Source organism: Symphalangus syndactylus, chromosome 7 (genome assembly GCF_028878055.3).
Source record: "Symphalangus syndactylus isolate Jambi chromosome 7, NHGRI_mSymSyn1-v2.1_pri, whole genome shotgun sequence".
Taxonomy (NCBI): domain Eukaryota; kingdom Metazoa; phylum Chordata; class Mammalia; order Primates; family Hylobatidae; genus Symphalangus; species Symphalangus syndactylus.
The window spans coordinates 31,763,738-31,785,804 of NC_072429.2; the positions used below are offsets into that span (position 1 = coordinate 31,763,738).

Consider the following 22,067-nt stretch of genomic DNA (forward strand, 5'->3'; position numbering starts at 1 on the left):
TGGCTTTTGAAATAGGTTTTGTGTGGATATTTTATTCCCACTTTCATTCCTTTACAGCAGAGGGGATCCATAGTACAAATGAACCCAGATTTTTGTCCTGTTTGGCTCCTCACACCTCTGCCTCCCTCTCAGTTGTCTTCTTTCTATTCTCAACTTTGACTTGTCTTCTGTAATCACCTTCTCCCAGCTCTGAGCCCTAAACTCGTTTGTTTTCCAGATCCATAAAATGCTTTGCCTTTCTTTCCTCAGTCAACAAAATTTATTAAAGTTATTTTGTTATAAGTTGGCTACTCCAGCGTCCCTTCTCCAGCTGACATAAATTCCTAACACAACTCCTCTGTGCTTCATTACCGCAAGCAGGGAGTAGCTTTTATGACATTGCTATAGGTGCACAAACGTGGCCGGGTAGCTCCGAAATATAAAGATATAAAAAGCTCTAGCCACGATGCTGTGAGCCAGACTTCCACTCAATCACGCAAATAAAGTTTCTCTTGCGCCCCATGGGAACTCTAAGATTACAATTGATATGGTTCTACTCTTTACATTGTTGAAAATATTTATTGTCAATGTGTGGTCTGGGGCCTCTGGTGGCCCATAATAAGCCTTTATTGATTCATTTAACAAGTATGGAGCAACTGCTATTTAGAACCTCCACCTTCACTTCCTTTGTATGAAAACTATTTTCATTCCACATATCACCATCTAAAATCTTTTTACCTTTGTTCATTCTGTCTCTCCCAACAAAATATACGGTCCATGAAAACACGGACCCAGTTTTGCCCAACACTGTATCCCCAGTGCTAAATGCAATGTCTGATGCACAGCAGATACTGGGCGAAAATTCACTGGATGACTGGATAGTGATGAGGCAAAGTCACTGTAAGGACTTCTCATTCCACTCTAGGATTTTAGAAATGGAACAGCTTTTTTACGTCCTTGTGTTTGTAATACAATTAGGACTGGCTTTTCTCTCACACAGGAATCTTTTTTTTTCTCCCATACCAAGCATTTTATCATTTGCATCTCAAACAAGTACCTCTCTTCCCAGCCTCTACGAGGGGAATTTGGTCAAACACACATTGGAGGTCAAGGTCCAAGATGTCGTTGGTGAGGCAGCAGAATTTAACACGCTAGAAAAGTTTTAATACACCTTTCTGAAGATGCCTGGGACACATAACTGAATTAAAATATACCTAATACTTTCTCTATACCAAGGATCTGGGAAGCCTAGTAAGAAATAAACACCTTCAAACAGAACAGCACCACTTACTGGTTTATCATATTGGGTGTGCATAAGGATTTTGTCTGAGGGGGAAAACGGAGTTTCTCAGATTTTTAAGAAAAAAAAATAGGAAAACCACTCTCCTAGATAATATTTAAGTTCCTTTCATCTCTGACCTTTTTCAATCTCTCCTTTCTGCTGAAGGACTCTGCACTCCCTTTTCCCTATACCCCTCACATTTGTAAAATAAATACATTTACAATGGAGCTCTGAATCTTACATAAATCTATAAGCTGTCCAGTTAGCCTTCCATTTGGAAAATGGCAATATAACAATATATTATACAGATTTCTGGGATTTCAAATACTTTTCAATCTTTATAACAGCCTTTTAAATTTTGTATGAGAGACTAAATTTCCTCTAAACTAGCATTTGAGAAAACTGGGATGGTGATGTTTGTCCAAAATCATATAGCACGCTGTGTCCAAAATTGGTGGGTTCTTGGTCTCACTGACTTAAAGAATGAAGCTGCGGACCCTGGAAGTGAGTGTACAGTTCTTAAAGATGGTGTGTCCGGAGTTTGTTCCTTCTGACGTTCAGACGTGTTTGGAGTTTCTTCCTTCTGGTGGGTTCGTGGTCTCACTGGCTTCAGAAGTGAAGCTGCAGACCTTCGCGGTGAGTGTTACAGCTCTTAAGGTGGCACGCCTGGAGTTGTTCATTCCTCCCGGTGGGTTTGTGGTCTCACCGGCCTACAGGAGTGAAACTACAAACCTTCGAGGTGAATGTTACAGCTCATAAAGGCAGTGCCAACCCAAAGAGTAAGCAGCAAGACTTATTGGAAAGAGTGAAAGAACAAAGCTCCCACAAGCCTATGGAAAGGGACCCCAGCGGGTTGCCACTGCAGGCTCAGGCCCCCTGCTTTTATTCCCTTATCCGACCCAACCAAATCCTGCTGATTGGTCCATTTTACAGAGAGCTGATTGGTCCGTTTTGACAGGGTGCTGATTGGTGAGTTTACAATCCCTGAGCTAGACACAAAAGTTCTCCAAGTCCCCACTAGATTAGCCAGATACAGAGTGCTGATTGGTGCATTCACAAACCTTGAGCTAGACACAGAGTACTGACTGGTACATTTACAAACCTTGAGCTAGACACAGAGTGCTGATTGGTGTATCTACAATCCCTTAGCTAGACATAAAGCTTCTCCAAATCCGCACTAGACTCAGGAGCCCAGCTGGCTTCAGCCACTGGATCCTGCGCCAGGGGCGCAGGCGGAGCTGCCCACCAGTCCCGTGTTGTGCCCTGCACTCTTCAGGTCTTGGGTGGGACCCAGAGCTGGGGAGCAGAGAGCGGCACTCATCGGGGAGGCTCGAGCTATGCAGGTGCCCACGGTGGAGGAGGGGAGGCTTGGGCATGGTGGGCTGCAGGTCCCAAGCCCTGCCCTGCAGGGAGGCAGCTGAGGCCCGGCGAGAATGAGAGTGCAGTGCCGCCTGGCAGGAACTGCTGGGGTACCCGGCACACCCTCCGCAGCTGCTGGCCCAGGTGCTAAGCCCCTCACAGCCCGGAGCCGGCGGCGGGTAGCCGCCGCTCCGAGTGCAGGGCCCGCCCAGCACACGCCCACCCGGACCCATGAGCGATGCGCGCAGCCCCGGTTCTCGCCCGCGCCTCTCCCTCCACACCTCCCTGCAAGCAGAGGAAGCCGGCTTCGGCCTCAGCCAACCCAGAGAGGGGCTCCCACAGTGCAGCGGTGGGCCGAAGGGCTCCTCAAGCACAGCCAGAGTGGGCGCTGAGATCAAGGAGGTGCCGAGAGTGATCGAGGGCTGTGAGGGGTGCCAGCAGGCCATCACCTCTCAATGCTATGGCTAAACCAAGACCAGACCCAATTCCTAATCTTGGGTTCTTTGCACTGGTTGAGGATGGCAAAATAAATAATATTCAGGCCAGTACTCTTATCTCCAACCCATGGCAGGCATTACTAATCAATCACTGCCTTCCTTCCCACTGTGCCTAGAGGCAACTTTTTAGAAGCCCTTTCAACACAGTGTTCCAGGTAGCCACTACCAATCAATTTCAGGTTGAAATCTGAGACTTGAAACGTATTTCCCTTCCCTGCACTAGCCAAGTTCTCTCTGTAAATTAGGAAGCCTGTGGTGCCAAGCAATACAGAAGTTAAAACTGCTACTTGCAGAAGGAGGATGAGTATGAGAGGAATACAAGGAAGGTAAGTTAGTAGGACAGAAACAGGATGAATGTTGAGTTTTTACATTCTATAGTTTCCTGAACGTCTTAAGACCTGGGTTTAATTTTGCTGTAGCTGCTGTAGGAAGTAAGGATGAATCATTGTCACCACCATGAAATATTTAACTGTTACGTGCAAATGATTGTTAATTACATTCTCTGCCTCCATTAAAGAGGTAAATGACTATTTCAACTTCTCCCTGGGTGGCCAGTGTGTACATATTCCATCCCTAATTCTTCCATGAAAACATTTAAATGGTGCTTTTGACAACCAACCCAGCTTTAAACACAGCAGCTTTAGAGGTGATGTGCTAACTCTGAAATAGCATCTTACATAAACTCAAATGATCCTCAGTTATGGGAATACAAATGTATGCACATCTCTTAGAATCTTTCTTTTTTTGGTGATTCATTCTCATTCTTAATTTAGCAAAAATACTAAATAATAATAAAATTGATGCCTTACCTGAAAAGGTGAATCGGCAACACCAACAGATTATTTCTTAGGCTGCATCTTTCATATTTTCTCCCAATAAATAAAAAGAGATGCCTCTCAAATTAGCACTTAGCAGAACTAAAAACCTATTTATTATCTGCTGGATAACCAGAACAAAAATAGAAATGTGAGTTGCCCAAAGATTGATGACTTTCCCAGGATTCCAACCTAAACAAAGGTTGTTGAGATCATCTGTGTCTGAGAACGCCCCACTTTTGAGTTCTGCAAAGAGATTCCAAAAGAACCTTCTGTAAACTAGAGATAAACGTTTTCCCCAGCACTGTCTAATGGCTCTGCCTAAACTGAGCAGATGGGGCACCAGGGTGGGTCTACCCCTTGAGATCACTGAGCATTTTCCTATTTAATTGTACTTTGAAAGCAGATTGTTCTGCTCAGGCACCTGTGACCAGTAGCATTTGGGAATTTGCCCATCTTGTTTGATGGAGGTCATCCAACTTGGAGGTCACTCACTTCATCTTTTATCATGACCTCCTTCCTCCAAATGATCCTTGAAGGTGGACACCTGGTACATCCTGGACATCAGCAGGCCTTGTGTTTTGACCCTATTGGCCAATCCTCAATCTCAAGTCTCTCTAAATTAGCCATTAATAGCTACCATTTATTAAGCGCTATTATACGCTGAGCACTGTCCTAGGAGCTTTATGGATATCATCACACAAGAACTCTAAGTAAGAGATAAGTGTTAAAGTCATTTCCGGGGGGTGGAGCCAAGATGGCCGAATAGGAACAGCTCCCATCTCCAGCTCCCAGCCCCAGCGACACAGAAGACGGGTGATTTCTGCATTTCTGCTTGAGGTACCAGTTTCATCTCACTAGGGAGTGCCTAACAGTGGGTTCAGGACAGTCGGTGAAGCGCACTGTGTGCGAGCCGAAGCAGGGCGAGGCATTGCCTCACTCAGGAAGCGCAAGGGGTCAGGGAGTTCCCTTTCCTAGTCAAAGAAAGGGGAAACAGACGGCACCTGGAATATTGGGTCAGTCCCGTCCTAATACTGCGCTTTTCCAACGGGCCTGGAAAACGGCACACTAGGAGATTGTGTCCCGCACCTGGCTCGGAGGGTCCTATGCCCACAGAGTCTCGCTGATTGCTAGCACAGCAGTCTGAGATCACGCTGCAAGGCGGCAACGAGGCTGGGGGAGGGGCGCCCGCCATTGCCCAGGCTTGCTTAGGTAAACAAAGCAGCCAGGAAGCTCGAACTGGGTGGAGCCCACCACAGCTCAAGGAGGCCTGCCTGCCTCTGTAGGCTCCACCTCTGGGGGCAGGGCACAGACAACCAAAAACTCAGCCAGAACCTCCACAGCCTTAAATGTCCCTGTCTGACAGCTTTGAAGAGAGTAGTGGTTCTCCCAGCACGCAGCTGGAGATCTGAGAACGGACAGACTGCCTCCTAAAGTGGGTCCCTCACCCCTGAGCAGCCTAACTGGGAGGCACCCCCCCAGTAGGGACAGACTGACACCTCATTCAACCGGGTACTCCTCTGAGACAAAACTTTCAGAGGAACTATCAGACAGCTGAATTTGTGGTCTCACGAAAATCCGCTGTTCTGCAGCCACCGGTGCTGACACCCAGCCAAACAGGGTCTGGAGTGGACCTCTAGTAAACTCCAACAGACCTGCAGCTGAGGGTCTTGTCTGGTAGAAGGAAAATTAACAAACAGAAAGGACATCCACACCAAAAACCCATCTGTACATCACCATCATCAAAGACAAAAAGTAGACAAAACCACAAAGATGGGGAAAAAACAGACCAAAAAAACTGGAAACTCTAAAAAACAGAGCACCTCTCCTCCTCCAAAGGAACGCAGTTCCTCACCAGCAACAGAACAAAGCTGGATGGAGGATGACTTTGATGAGTTGAGAGAAGAAGGCTTCAGACGATCAAACTACTCTGAGCTACGAGAGGAAATTCAAAACAATAGCAAAGAAGTTAAAAACTTTGAAAAAAAATTAGAAGAATGGATAACTAGAATAACCAATGGAGAGAAGGGCTTAAAGGAGATAATGGAGCTGAAAGCCAAGTTTCGAGAACTACGCGAAGAATGCAGAAGCCTCAGTAGCAGATGCGATCAACTGGAAGAAAGGGTATCGCTGATAGAAGATGAAATGAATGAAATGAAGAGAGAAGGGAAGTTTAGAGAAAAAAGAATAAAAAGAAATGAACAAAGCCTCCAAGAAATTTGGGACTATGTGAAAAGACCAAACCTACGTCTGATTGGTGTACCTGAAAATGATGGGGAGAATGGAACCAAGTTGGAAAACACTCTGCAAGATATTATCCAGGAGAACTTCCCCAATCTAGCAAGGCAGGCCAGCATTCAGATTCAGGAAATACAGAGAACGCCACAAAGATACTCCTCGAGAAGGGCAACTCCAAGACACATAATTGTCAGATTCACCAAAGTTGAAACGAAGGAAAAAATGTTAAGGGCAGCCAGAGAGAAAGGTCGGGTTACCCACAAAGGGAAGCCCATCAGACTAACAGCTGATCTCTCAGCAGAAACTCTACAAGCCAGAAGAGAGTGGGGGCTGATATTCAACATTCTTAAAGAAAAGAATTTTCAACCCAGAATTTCCTATCCCGCCAAACTAAGCTTCATAAGTGAAGGAGAAATAAAATTCTTTACAGACAAGCAAACGCTGAGTGATTTTGTCACCACCAGGCCTGCCCTAAAAGAGCTCCTGAAGGAAGCACTAAACATGGAAAGGAACAACCGGTACCAGCCCCTGCAAAAACATGCCAAATTGTAAAGACCATCAAGGCTAGGAAGAAACTATAGCAACTAACGAGCAAAATAACCAACTAACATCATAATGACAGGATCAGATTCACACATAACAATATTCACGTTAAATGTAAATGGGCTAAATGCTCCAATCAAAAGACACAGACTGGCAAACTGGATAAGGAGTCAGGACTCATCAGTGTGCTGTATTCAGGAAACCCATCTCACGTGCAGAGACACAAATAGACTCAAAATAAAGGGATGGAGGAAGATCTATCAAGCAACTAGAAAACAAAAAAAGGCAGGGGTTGCAATCCTAGTCTCTGATAAAATAGACTTTAAACCAACAAAGATCAAAAGAGACAAAGAAGGCCATTACATAATGGTAAAGGGATCAATTCAACAAGAAGAGCTAACTATCCTAAATATATATGCACCCAACACAGGAGCACCCAGATTCATAAAGCAAGTCCTCAGTGACCTACAAAGGGACTTAAACTCCCACACAATAATAATGGGAGATTTTAACACCCCACTGTCAGCATTAGACAGATCAACGAGACAGAAAGTTAACAAGGATATCCAGGAATTGAACTCAGCTCTACATAAAGTGGACCTAATAGACATCTACAGAACTCTCCACCCCAAATCAACAGAATATACATTTTTTTCAGCACCTCACCACACCTATTCCAAAATTGACCACATAGTTGGAAGTAAAGCTCTTCTCAGCAAATGTAAAAGAACAGAGATTATAACAAACTGTCTCTCAGACCACAGTGCAATCAAACTAGAACTCAGGATTAAGAAACTCAGTCAAAACCGCTCAACTACATGGAAACTGAACAACCTGCTCCTGAATGACTATTGGGTACATAATGAAATGAAGGCAGAAATAAAGATGTTCTTTGAAACCAACAAGAACAAAGACACAACATACCAGAATCTCTGGGACACGTTCAAAGCAGTGTGTAGAGGGAAATTTATAGCACTAAATGCCCACAAGAGAAAGCAGGAAAGATCCAAAATTGACACCGTAACATCACAATTAAAAGAACTAGAAAAGCAAGAGCAAACACATTCAAAAGCTAGCAGAGGGCTAGAAATAACTAAAATCAGAGCAGAACTGAAGGAAATAGAGACACAAAAAACCCTTCAAAAAATTAATGAATCCAGGAGCTGGTTTTTTGAAAAGATCAACAAAATTGATGGACCGCTAGCAAGACTAATAAAGAAGAAAAGAGAGAAGAATCAAATAGATGCAATAAAAAACGAAAAAGGGGATATCACCACCGATCCCACAGAAATACAATCTACCATCAGAGAATACTACAAACACCTCTATGCAAATAAACTAGAAAATCTAGAAGAAATGGATAAATTCCTCGACAAATACACCCTCCCAAGACTAAACCAGGAAGAAGTTGAATCTCTGAATAGACCAATAACAGGTTCTGAAATTGTGGCAATAATCAATAGCTTACCAACCAAAAAGAGTCCAGGACCTGATGGATTCACAGCTGAATTCTACCAGAGGTACAAGGAGGAACTGGTACCATTCCTTCTGAAACTATTCCAATCGATAGAAAAAGAGGGAATCCTCCCTAACACATTTTACGAAGCCAGCATCGTCCTGATACCAAAACCTGGCAGAGACATAACCAAAAAAGAGAATTTCAGACCAATATCCTTGATGAACATTGATGCAAAAATCCTCAATAAAATACTGGCAAACCGAATCCAGCAGCACATCAAAAAGCTTATCCACCATGATCAAGTGGGCTTCATCCCTGGGATGCAAGGCTGGTTCAACATACGCAAATCAATAAATGTAATCCAGCATATAAACAGAACCAAAGACAAAAACCACATGATTATCTCAATAGATGCAGAAAAGGCCTTTGACAAAATTCAACAACCCTTCATGCTAAAAACTCTCAATAAATTAGGTATTGATGGGACGTATCTCAAAATAATAAGAGCTATCTATGACAAACCCACAGCCAATATCATACTGAATGGGCAAAAACTGGAAGCATTCCCTCTGAAAACTGGCACAAGACAGGGATGCCCTCTCTCACCGCTCCTATTCAACATAGTGCTGGAAGTTCTGGCCAGAGCAATCAGGCAGGAGAAGGAAATAAAGGGTATTCAATTAGGAAAAGAGGAAGTCAAATTGTCCCTGTTTGCAGATGATATGATTGTATATCTAGAAAACCCCATTGTCTCAGCCCAAAATCTCCTTAAGCTGATTAGCAACTTCAGCAAAGTCTCAGGATACAAAATTAATGTACAAAAATCACAAGCATTCTTGTACACCAATAACAAACAAACAGAGAGCCAAATCATGAGTGAACTCCCATTCACAATTGCTTCAAAGAGAATAAAATACCTAGGAATCCAACTTACAAGGGATGTGAAGGACCTCTTCAAGGAGAACTACAAACCACTGCTCAATGAAATAAAAGAGGATACAAACAAATGGAAGAACATTCCATGCTCATGGGTTGGAAGAATCAATATCGTGAAAATGGCCATACTGCCCAAGGTAATTTATAGATTCAATGCCATCCCCATCAAGCTACCAATGACTTTCTTCACAGAATTGGAAAAAACTACTTTAAAGTTCATATGGAACCAAAAAAGAGCCCGCATCGCCAAGTCAATCCTAAGCCAAAAGAACAAAGCTGGAGGCATCACGCTACCTGACTTTAAACTATACTACAAGGCTACAGTAACCAAAACAGCATGGTACTGGTACCACAACAGAGACATAGATCAATGGAACAGAACAGAGCCCTCAGAAATGATGCCGCATAGCTACAACTATCTGATCTTTGACAAACCTGACAAAAACAAGAAATGGGGAAAGGATTCCCTATTTAATAAATGGTGCTGGGAAAATTGGCTAGCCATATGTAGAAAGCTGAAACTGGATCCCTTCCTTACACCTTATACAAAAATTAATTCAAGATGGATTAAAGACTTATATGTTAGACCTAAAACCATTAAAATCCTACAAGAAAACCTAGGCAATACCATTCAGGACATAGGCGTGGGCAAGGACTTCATGTCTAAAACACCAAAAGCAATGGCAACAAAAGCCAAAATCGACAAATGGGATCTCATTAAACTAAAGAGCTTCTGCACAGCAAAAGAAACTATCATCAGAGTGAACAGGCAACCTACACAATGGGAGAAAATTTTTGCAACCTACTCATCTGACAAAGGGCTAATATCCAGAATCTACAATGAACTCAAACAAATTTACAAGAAAAAAACAAACAACCCCATCAAAAAGTGGGCAGAGGACATGAACAGACACTTCTCAAAAGAAGACATTTATGCAGCCAAAAAACACATGAAGAAATGCTCCTCATCACTGGCCATCAGAGAAATGCAAATCAAAACCACAGTGAGATACCATCTCACACCAGTTAGAATGGCCATCATTAAAAAATCAGGAAACAACAGGTGCTGGAGAGGATGTGGAGAAATAGGAACACTTTTACACTGTTGGTGGGACTGTAAACTAGTTCAACCATTGTGGAAGTCAGTGTGGCGATTCCTCAGGGATCTAGAACTGAAATACCATTTGACCCAGCCATCCCATTACTGGGTATATACCCAAAGGACTATAAATCATGCTGCTATAAAGACACATGCACACGTATGTTTATTGCGGCACTATTCACAATAGCAAAGACTTGGAACCAACCCAAATGTCCAACAACGATAGACTGGATTAAGAAAATGTGGCACATATACACCATGGAATACTATGCAGCCATAAAAAATGATGAGTTCGTGTCCTTTGTAGGGACATGGATGAAACTGGAAAACATCATTCTCAGTAAACTATCGCAAGGACAAAAAACCAAACACCGCATGTTCTCACTCATAGGTGGGAATTGAACAATGAGAACTCATGGACACAGAAAGGGGAACATCACGCTCCGGGGACTGTTGTGGGGTGGGGGGGGGGGAGGGACAGCATTAGGAGATACACCTAATGCTAAATGACGAGTTAATGGGTACAGGAAATCAACATGGCACATGGATACATATGTAACAAACCTGCACATTGTGCACATGTACCCTAAAACCCTAAAGTATAATAAAAAAAATAAATAAATAAAGTCATTTCCACTTTACAAATGAGGAAACTGAGGCTGAGAAAGATTAAATGATTGCTCCCGGGTCACACAGCCAGTAAGTGGGAAAGCCCCAATTAAAAGCCAGGATCCAGAGTCTTTACACTAAGTTCGTTGTAAACATGCCACAGAGCCAATGACATTTCATTCAGACACTCAAGGAAATAATAGACATAGTAGATTCTTTTGTGATTCTCCAACCATCCATGGTGTTGTGTTGAACCACCAAAGCATTTTAATGTCAGAATCTAAAACACCAAAAAGATGGTTCTCTTACTATCACCAACAATGGCTTAAAATTGATGTCATGGGCATTTTTCTTTTAGCTACTCAGCAGATGAAATTCTTTATCACCTTTGGGGAATTCTGCTGGCCCCTAACCTTAAGCATCTTGTTAAGGAGCCTGAAAATGTGGTGCTGTCTTCTTTTCCTCTTTCTTTCTTTTGAGACAGGGTCTCATTGTCATCCAGGTTGGAGTGCAGTGGTGTGATCATAGCTCACTGCAGCCTTAACTTCTGGGCTCCAGTGATCCTCCCACCTCAACTCCCAAGTAGCTGTGACTATAGGCACATGCCATCACGCCTGGCTAATTTTTATATTTTTTTGTAGAGATGGAATTTTGTCATGTTGGCCAGGTTGGTCTCGAACTCCCGAGTTAAAGCGATTTGCCTGCCTCAGCCTCCCAAACTGCTGGAATTACAGGCATGAGCCACCACACCCAGCCTGGTGCTGTCTTTCTCATCTTGTAAGACAGCGAGTGAAAAAGTTGAGAAGCCAGATACTAAGGAGAAGAAACCTGAATAAAAAGAAGGCTGATGCTAGTGGCATCAGGGTAACCTCAAGGCTAAAAAGCCCAAGAAAAGGAAGCCCCACTGCAGCTGAAATCCTGTCTTCATCAGAGGAATTGGCAGATATTCCCGACCTGCTATGTGTTCCAGAAAGGCACGTACAAAAGGAAGTATTCAGCAGCTAAGTCCAAGATTGAAAAGGAGAAGTTTCTTGCAACTGTTACAAAACCAGTTGGTGGTGACAAGAATGGTGGTGCCTCGGTGGTTAAACTTCACAAGATGCCTAGCTATCATCCTATTGAAGATGTGTCTAAAAAGTTGTTGAGCGGCTGGGCATGGTGGCTTACGCCTGTAATCCCAGCACTTTGGGAGGCTGAGGTGGGCAGATTATCTGAAGTCAGGAGTATGAGACCAGCCTGGCCAACATGGTGAAACCCCTTCTCTACTAAAAATACAAAAATTAGCCAGGCATGGTGATACTCACCTGTAGTCCCAGCTACTTGGGAGGCTGAGGCAGGAGAATCGCTTGAATCCAGGAGGCAGGAGGTAGCAGTGAGCCGAGATCGTGCCACCGCACTCCAGCCTGGGCAACAGAGCAAGACGCTGCCTGAAAAAAAAAAATAAAATAAAACCTGCAGTCAGCATGCCAGAAAACTGCAAGCCAGCATCTCTCCTAGGACCATTCTGCTCTTCCTCACTGGGCGCCACAGAGGCAAGATGGTTTTCCTGGAGCAGCTAGCTGGGCAATGGCTTTTACTTGTGACTGGACCTCTGGTCCTCAATTGAGTTTCTCTGCGAAGAACACACCAGTAATTTGTCACTGCCACCTCTACAAAAATTGATATCGGTCAGCAATGTGAAAATCTCAAAACGTCTTAATGATGCTTACTTCAAGAAGAAACTGCAGAAGCCCAGACACCACGAAGGTGAGATCTCTGGTGCAGAAAAAGAGAAATGTGAAGTTATAGAGTAGCGCCTGGTTGATCAGAAAGCTGTGGACTGGCAAATTTTACCAAAATCAAAGCTATTCCTCAGCTCCAGGGCTAACTGTGATCTCTCTTTGCTATGACGAGTAGAATTTATCCTCACACATTGATGTTCTAAATTTCTTAAGGAGAATCTAATTAAATAACTGATACATTTTTTTAATGTAGTGCTCACCTTCCCAACCCCTCTTGAAAGCAGGGCACCCAGGACTTTGAAACAGCAGCTAGACATGCACAGAATAGGAGACTGCAAAGAATCCATCCTGGGGACAGGTGATAGCTAAACAAAATCCCATTCCCAGGAGAAGTAGGGTCAGCGGTGTTCACTGTATGTAGCTAGCAGCACCTCTGCAGGCTGCGGTAATCAGGCTCACTGTCAGACACTGCAGGGACCCTGTCAGTCTGGTTCTGTGGCCAGGGGCTATTCACAGTTCTAGCGTTGGTCCTGGTTGCCCACTCTCCTTTTGATCTTGCCCAATTCTCCAGCCTTTCAGGTCACTGTGGGGGCTGCCCCATGCCCTTTCCATACATTTCTTCTCTGCTTATATCAGTCAGTTTCTGTTGCTTGCTCTAACTAGACCAGGGAAGTGGAAGTCTAGAAGGCAAATGCCTCAGTTCTCCACAGTCTCTTGCCAATCACTTCACTGAAGGGGAGCCAGGGGGACCTAATTTTAGGATAAAATTCAGATTCTAGAATTTTGGTACCCTTAGATAAGACTATCTATTTAGCAATAAATGCCAGCTCTGAAGTAATTCATTTGTACTTGGCTACTCCAGGTAAATTTACCAGCCCTATAGATGCCTGTTGGGGCTCAGAAAACAATACCCTAAAATGAAGGCCTCAGAAGCAAATGTTTCTCCCTGACCTGCTCCTGCCCTCCTGTCTCTCAGTCCCATTCACCTACAAGGCTAGCCAGAGAAACTAGAATCTCTCTTCCTCAAGGTAGGTCATAGGAACCAGAACCCCCTTTCCTTAAAGCCAGCCATAAAACCTAAAAATATTATTCTAACTTTCCCCCACTTTTCTGTGTGAAAACTGGCCATAAAGAAATGATCTGACCTATTTTGTTTGTCTGTGAGTCATAAGACCCCCCTTCCAGAGACGGTCCTGCCCCACACCCCGAAGGAAGGAAAGCCGCTCAGACAGGCCAAGAAGAACCTAGACAGGCAGGCCTCGCTGAGTTTCGCTACTCAGTCATGCCCATTTTGTCCAATCCTATTTCCACACGGCTGTCTACACTTTGTTGAACCTAAGCATAAAAATGGACAGTTTCCCCTGTATCTTTGGGTCTTCATTCTACAGGCTCTCTTGCATACACATTAAATAAATTTGTATGCCTTTTCTCTAATTAATCTGCCTCATGTCAGTGATTTTCAGCAAACCTTCAAGGGCCCTTGGCCTCTACATGCCCCAAATGGTCCAGGTTTCATCTTAGAAACAGGGAGCTGGATTCCAGCAGAGCCCAAGAGTTTGCAGAAATCAAAATATCTTGAGGAACAGGATCCTATGTCTCCAGATTAAAGAGAAAATGTTTGGCTGATACCTAACAAGACAAGAAAACTTCTTAAGTGAAGGAGGCTTTTGCAAAAGAAAATTTTCTTCAAAAATCAAGTGAATAAAAGTTGAAATTGACAGGATGCTTTATTGTCTCTGACTCTACACTGTTCTGCCTTTGGGGAGTGGGTTTTACACACACATGGGCTACAAAATAATTTTTTAATGTTTTCTACACAGAAAAGTTACCCATTGAAATTCCCAGCTGCTTACAATTGTGTTTCTGGTAAGATATCCACACATACTTTTTCTATTCAACTGTAAGTCAGCAAATGTCTTCTATGTGTTAAGCACTTTCCTAGACCCTAAGAATACAGAGTTGAGTCAGGTCAGTCCCTGTCCCTAAGAATTAAAAGCTAAGAGGAATACAAAGTGCAGTGAGAACACTGAAGGTGAGGAGCTGCCTGGAGAAACCCGGAAAGGAAAGCAACTTTAAACAAACCTCAAAGGAACAATAAAACAAGTTGATTCTTAGCTAATAAGTCATCAACCTTGTCATTTTACATGCTACACATGCCTATATCCATTTCCCTCATCCTAATAACACTCTAATGTATTTCGTTTGGGGAATTTACCACACCAAGATGTATAATCATGGGAAAATAATTCCAGGTACCCACTCCCCCCCCCAGCACAAAAGCTGAAGTCACCAGAGGTTTCCCCTCCAGTCACAAAACAACCAGGGCACAGACTTGCAGCCTAGGCTTAGCTAGTTGTCTTTTGGGACTTTGAGTCTAGAATAAATGCAGGGAGAGAAGAAGAGTTGATGGCAGACCAACCAGGAGACAAGCCAGACTCTTACTGCCATAAGGCCATTGCAGGGGTCCCTGCTGCTCAATCCTCCCAAGTCCTGTTAGGTTCTTGTCCCTTCTCAAACATGGTCCTCTAAAGTGCCTCATACTCAGACAGCCTCTCATAGGTTCCCTCTGTGGGATCCAGCTCCCCTAACCTTCCATTAAATTCCCATTGGCTTAAGTAGCCAGAATCTTTACAAACCAGGGAACCTATCTAATTTATTACAGCTGGGCATCTCATGGCAGGTTATAGAGCCCACCAAACTCCCATAGTCCAGGTGCCATCCTCCTTGCCAAAGACCACCAATCATTTTTTCTTTCCACTGCTATATTCACACTCCTCTTATCTTCTGTTTTTCCTCTTGTATTAGTCCATTCTTGCACTGCTACAAAGAAATACCTGAAACTGGGTAATTTATAAAGAAAACAGGTTTAATTGGCTCACAATCTGCAGGCTATATAGGAAGTATGGCTGGGGAGGCCTCAGGAAACTTTCAGTCATGGCGGAAGGGGAAGCAGACACATCTTACGTGGCTGGAGCAGGAAGAGAGCGAATGGGGAAGTGCTACACATTTTTAAACAACCAGATCTCGTGAGAACTCACTCTCAGGAGAATAGCAAGGGGGCAATCCACCCCTATGATCCAATTACCTCCCCACCAGGCCCCTCGTCCAACATTGAGGATTACAATTCGACATGAGATTTGGAGGAGTGATATCCAAACCATATCACCCCTCAGGTATTCAGTAGCTCAATTTCTCCTTTGAAAATTTACAGCCTCAAAACCAAATATGTTATTTTACGTGGAAATTTTTAGCCATCTCTAGGCACTAGATAATGATGGCATACATACCCACCCTCCCAATCCTTTGAAAAACATTAAATGTAATGTTGCAGGATTGGCCACATATAGATTACTGAGCCAGAAAATGGTGTTAGACCTCAAGTATCTTTGCTTCAGTTTTATGGGTAATTAAGCTGAAAGTACTGCCAGGGCTTGAAAAATCAATTAAATCGAATGTATAGAATATAGCGTCCATGTCCATAACATGTTCAGGATGGTGTTGGGGTGTTACTGTCCAGGCCAAGGAGCCACTGGAGCTTCATGTTGTCTCCGTGTGCAAAATGAATGGGCCAACAGCAGAGAGATATAACTAAGAATAATAACCAACTATTGCCACTACTCTTTATCAAGTGTACCAAGGGGGCAGGGACCAAATCTACTTTGTTCATTGCCAAATCCCCAAAGCCTAACACATTGGAGCAAGTGTTCTGTACACATTTTGTTTTGTTTTGTTGTTTTGTTTTGTCACCCAGGCTGGAGTGCAGTGGCTGAATCTTGGCTCACTGCAACCTCTGCCTCCCAGGTTGAAGTGATTCTCTTGCCTAAAGCCTCCCAAGTAGCTGGGATTACAGGTGTCTGCCACCATGCCTGGCTAATTTTTGTATTTTTAGTACAGAAGGGGTTTCACCATGTTGGCCAGGCTGGTCTCAAATTCCTGACCTCAGATGATCCACCCGCCTCGGCCTCCCAAAGTGCTGGGATTACAGGCGTGAGCCACCACACCCAGCTGTACATATGTTTTTAATCAATGAATGTTAAGCATAGGCTAAGCACTTTATCTACATCATTTCATTTCATCCTTTCCACGCTGTGGCAAGTGTCATTGTGATCTACAGCAGATGTGACAGTGGAGGCCCTGAGAGATTCAGCAACTAGGACATAAGGGAGGTGGGACTTGAATTCAGGCTCAAATGACTCCAAGGCTTATGTTGTGAAGCATGATGCTATACTGCCTCCCTCTACACTGTCTGAGCACCATCATCAAGGAGCCCACTGCCTAGAGAAAGAGGCAGATATGGATGGAATATTGCAGGAAGTTGAACAGGACAGGGCTAAGGAATGAGGCCATATGCCCACTGCCACTACCTTAATTGGCAAGTTTCTTATGACTGTCTGCTACTACCACCTCCTCACTGATTTTCATTTTCCAGGTCTACCCACCTAAAATCCATTTATCACCCTGTGGATAATGGTATCTTCCTACCACACAATTAGGTCACAGCATTCTCCTACCTAAAATGCTTCAATGGCTCTGCCATTGCCCTAAGGATGGAGTCAAAAGCCTTACTACCCCAAGTGTCCCTCGACCTGCAGCCACATCCTCACCTGGAAGCTCGTTACACGTGCAGGATCTCAGGTCCCACCCAGACCTACATCCAAATCTGCATTTTAACAAGACCTATGGGTAATTCATAAGATCTTTTAAGTTGCAGAAATACGGTACTAAATTCCTTCATGAATCCTTCAAAATCATTATAAACCAGCTATCTCTGCAGCCCAATCTCCACCCCTGAGCCCTCGCACTCCAGCCACTGTGAACATCTCTCTAATCTCTCTAATGAACACCTCCCACATACAGCTTCCTTGTATGTGCCACTGTCTCCTTATTTCAAAGCTTCTCATGTGCTATTTCAGCCTCTCTACCCTGCCCCTCCTTTCCTGGGCTATACCCTCCTCATTCCTTAGGCCTTAGCTTAAGCATGGCTCATTTCTAGAAGCCTTCCCTGACCATCTCCTCTGCCCCCAGCCCCAGCAATGTTCGATGCCCTTGCTATGTGTGCTCGGAAACAAATGCCTCACCCATTTGCAGTTGTGTGTTCAACTGTATCTTCAGTAAAGTGAGGAAAGGGATTGTGTCTTCCTTGTTCTCATTCTATCCGCAGTGCCTGACATGAGGTATTTCATAAAACCAATCGCTCTATGAAAAAGCAATGTTTGGCTTCCTCCTCATACTGTCATCCAGCCCACATTGCTACCTCTCATCCCCCAAATTAGAAAAAAAGCTACATGAAACCTATTTAAACAGCATTTTTCTTGCGATTGACTTTTGCAAAGAATCAATAATCAGGTGAACGATATCTGATGCCAACACACACACTCATGCATGCTCACCTGCACAAAATGACACCAATTATTTATTCTGATAAAGGGAAAAGGAGTTTGTGCACTCAAGTCAAAAGAGCTAGGTGAAGGAGCATTAGAAAAGAAAATTAAGTTGCTGCACATGTGCCGAGTCATGAAGCTATTGTGGGAAGACCTCTGAATCTTCAAGTAAGGGCTGGAAGGTAAGGAAATATTGAGTAATCCCAGCACTTTGGGAGGCTGAAGTGGAGGTCAGGAGATAGAGACCAGCCTGGCCAACATGGTGAAACCCTGTCTCTACTAAAAAATACAAAAATTAGCCAGGCATGGTGGTGCACACCTGTAATCCCAGCTACTCTGGAGGCTGAGGCAGGAGAATCACTTGAACCTGAAAGGTGGAGGTTGCAATGAGCAGAGATCATGCCACTGCACTCCAGCCTGGGCGACAGAGAGAGACTCCATCTGAAAAAAAAAAAAGAAAAGAAAAGAAATATTGAACAGGCAAGGTACAAAAAAAGTGTTATGGTGTTTATGTGATGTCATTGGTCTCTAATTTTCTTAAGAGCTCAGGTGGACTCCAGGGAATAAGTAAAACGTTAGAGAATTCTTTTAAAACTTGTGGCAATACCAACCCGAGAGAGGTTACATTAAGATGGCAGAGCATGGAAGATTCTTTACATCCACGATGACAATCTAAATCATCTCTTTTTCCCAATTCAAATAAGACCCTGTCTTTATACCATTTTCTACAAATCTATGGACGAATCCAACAATTAAATTGGATTGTTGTCCAACCCCCTAAGGGAGGATCACCAAGGTAGTATGAGAGAAGAGAAGTTAAATGACTTCAAAACTTACAAAGATTTTTACTTTTGGCAACTTCTAAGACATCAGACCCCGTCTTCAGACTCCAAGTCTGATATTGTCTAACCCAGCGCCCTGCTCTGGGAGGGACAGTAAGCACATAGCCTCCATGTTCTAAGTCCCTGACGTCTATGGCAGGTACCCCAAGTGACATTATTATCACCCTGGCCAGGATGCAGCCCTCAAAACCTTATTCACATCATATTCTAAGTAGGCGCCATTAATGGATCAGAACTTGCATCCATAATGAACCTTCTTTGTCTTTGCTGATTTGGAGCAGGATGCCCTTCTCCAGCACGAAGCTCATTTTCTCCCTTCCTCCCCCAGAGCACATTTGACTCCACCTTCATGATCTATCAACCAAAGACTTTGATTTGAATCAAAGTCCCCTTTCCATGCATATCTTGAACATAAAGGTTTTCCCTGAATCAAGTCCAATGTTAATCCATTTAATGCCTTCCTTTTTATAGTGCTTTTAACTTTTTCGAAAGCATTCGAAATTACATTACTATTTCATTCTCAGAAAATCCCTGTGAGCTAGGTTAAGCAAGTAGTATTATCTCCAAGAGAACTAAGGCCCAGAGAATTGAAATCAATCACAGAAAATCATGCAGCGAGTTAAAGGGAAAATGGGGTTGAACATCCAGGGAGCCTAGCGGCCATTCCCCACTCTTCACATGACGTTACCCTGCCTTAAATTTATCTAGATCTCCTGGGGGGTTGAGGGGAACTGCTTCCTCCTCTCAGGTTACTCTTTTTCACTTGAGCTTGAACTCTACACACACACAGACACACAACACACACACCCATGTGCCTGCACACACATGCAGACAGGGATACACATGTGCATACAGAGAAACCTGCGCACAGAAAGATACTTGCATAAAAAGGAATATACCCACGTGCCAAAACACAGAGAGACAGTCTTACACATGCCCAGAGACAGGAAACAGATATAGAGGGATACATTCAGAAAGACACACACAGGTTATTTCATATTGCATGCCTGTATCAAAACATCTCATGTACCCCACAAGTACATACACACCTACTATATACCTGCAAAATAGCTCAACTGGACTCTAGAGAATAAGTAAAAAATTAGATAATTCACAAAAATTAAAAATAAAAATAAATTGTATAAGACACACAGATGGCCGGCCATGGTGGCTCATGCCTATAATCCCAGCACTTTGGAAGGCCGAGGTGGGTGGATCACCTGAGGTCAGGAGTTTGAGACCAGCCTGATCAACATGGTAAAACCCCTTCTCTACTAAAAAATACAAAAATTAGCCAGGCATGATGATGGGCGCCTGTAATCGCAGCTACTCGGGAGGCTGAGGTGGGCGAATCACTTGAACCCAGGAGGTGGATGTTGCAGTGAGCCAAGATCACGCCATTGCACTCCAGCCTGGGTGACAGAGCAAGACTCCGTCTCAAAAAAAAAAAAAAAAAAAACACACAGGCACAAAGAGATGCACACATAGACACACACAGAGACACACACACAGATGTATACACACAGCAATCACATAGAGATATACAAACATAGACACATGTAGAAACACATACAGAAATACAACAGAGGAAGATACAGAGACACTCAGAAAGACACACACACACACAGACAGGAAGACTTATAAACAGACTTTCTAACAACTTTGATTTCATCCGCCCACTATGGAACATCCCATTTTTTCTGTGGGATGCTTCCAATATGAGTCATGGAAAACATCCCTGACTTTGTTCCATAAAGAGCAGGTCTCCTTGTGTGAGCTCAGTGATAAGACAATGTTAGATGGGAGATTATGGCTCTCAGCAGAACTGGCATATGGCGATCTGTACAGCACTCATCCACTTATTAATCAATCATTCATAACCTAGTTTGTGCTGAGATATTCTCAGAGGCTGTTACGCTTATTATGAGGAATCAGGGATGCATTATAGCTGTCACATTGGGTTCTGATGACCCCATCTGGGGGCCTAATCCCTATTGTCATTGTCACATTTGCTTTAAGAACACGCTATTGGTGCATCCCCTGATTTCCCAGGAACAGGAGCATTTGCTCTTGGTACTAAAAATTGTAATAGATCTCTATGAAGAGGCAAGGGGAGAAAAGGAACAAATATGAGAAAGTACAAGCATGAAAAAGAATTCAAACTGTGGTCTTGTCGTGGGCCCTAGTCTATGGACATAATGAAAGCCATCTTTAACTTCTTTCTTAAACCCCTCCTAATTAGGCCAGACTCTCCTTATAGAAAGTTTATGCAGATACTGTAAGTCACCTCCCCAAATCCATTCTCTTGAGTTTCCTCCATGGTGGCAGACCCTAATTTCAGAAGAGTATTTGCCCATTCCGTGGGACCTTATGCTTAAAGAAAGCCATCCTATCTTCAGCCCAAGGGGAGTGGATCTTGATTAGGCTAAGCTGAGCAGGGCAAGTGACATTCTTTTTGCCAGTTTGGGAAAGGACATACAGCCCAATTCTCACCAAGGAGATGTGAGGAGAAGACTGCTGGTGGGACTTCAGGGAAACGTTTTCCTTTTCTACCCCTGGATGTTAATGTGTGAGATTGTGACACATAGAGCACAGAGGTGCTGTAGCCCTCTTTTTTTTTTTTTTAGACAGGATCTTGCTTTGTCACCCAGGCTGGAGTGTGGTGGTGTGGTCACAGCTTACTGAAGCCGCTCAAGCGATCCTCCCACCTCAACCTCCCAAGTAGCTGGGAATACAGGTGTGTGCCACCATGCCCAGCTAATTTTTTTTGTATTTTTTGTGGAGATGGGGTTTTACCATATTACCCAAGATGCTGCAGCACTCTTAACAATCGTGAAAAAAACTAGCTCCCAAGATGAGCATGGAGTGGCAATATTTTTTAATGGCTGCAAATTCTTTGACACTCCTCCCACAATCGATGAAATCTACATCCCCTCCCCTCAAATCTGGTAGAGCTTTTGACTACCTCTGCCAACAGAATGTGACAGAAGTGGTCTAAGTCATAAAAGGCTGTGCCATGCCTGCCTGATTCTCTTGGAGCACTCACTGCCGGCATGCTTGTTCTGAGGAAAGCCATCTGTCATATAAGATGTCTGACAACCCTGAGACCACCACTCTGGAGAAACCTAGTTTAGGCATTCTGGCTGACAGTCCCAGCTAAGCCCAGGCTTCCAGCATCACAAGGTTCTAGATGCGTGAGTGAAGAAGCTGGAAGTGGATCTTCCAGCCCCAGCTGTCCCAGTTCCCAGCCATTTGAGTCATCTTCAATCCTTCAGATCACACCCAGCCTCTCAAGGCACCTCCC

General features: G+C 43.7%; 1 pseudogene; it reads left to right on the forward strand.

Annotated features, from left to right (window-relative positions):
* Window positions 1–2,694: 2,694 nt before the first annotated feature.
* On the forward strand, window positions 2,695–12,743 carry LOC129485719 (large ribosomal subunit protein eL6-like; annotated as a pseudogene).
* Window positions 12,744–22,067: the final 9,324 nt, after the last annotated feature.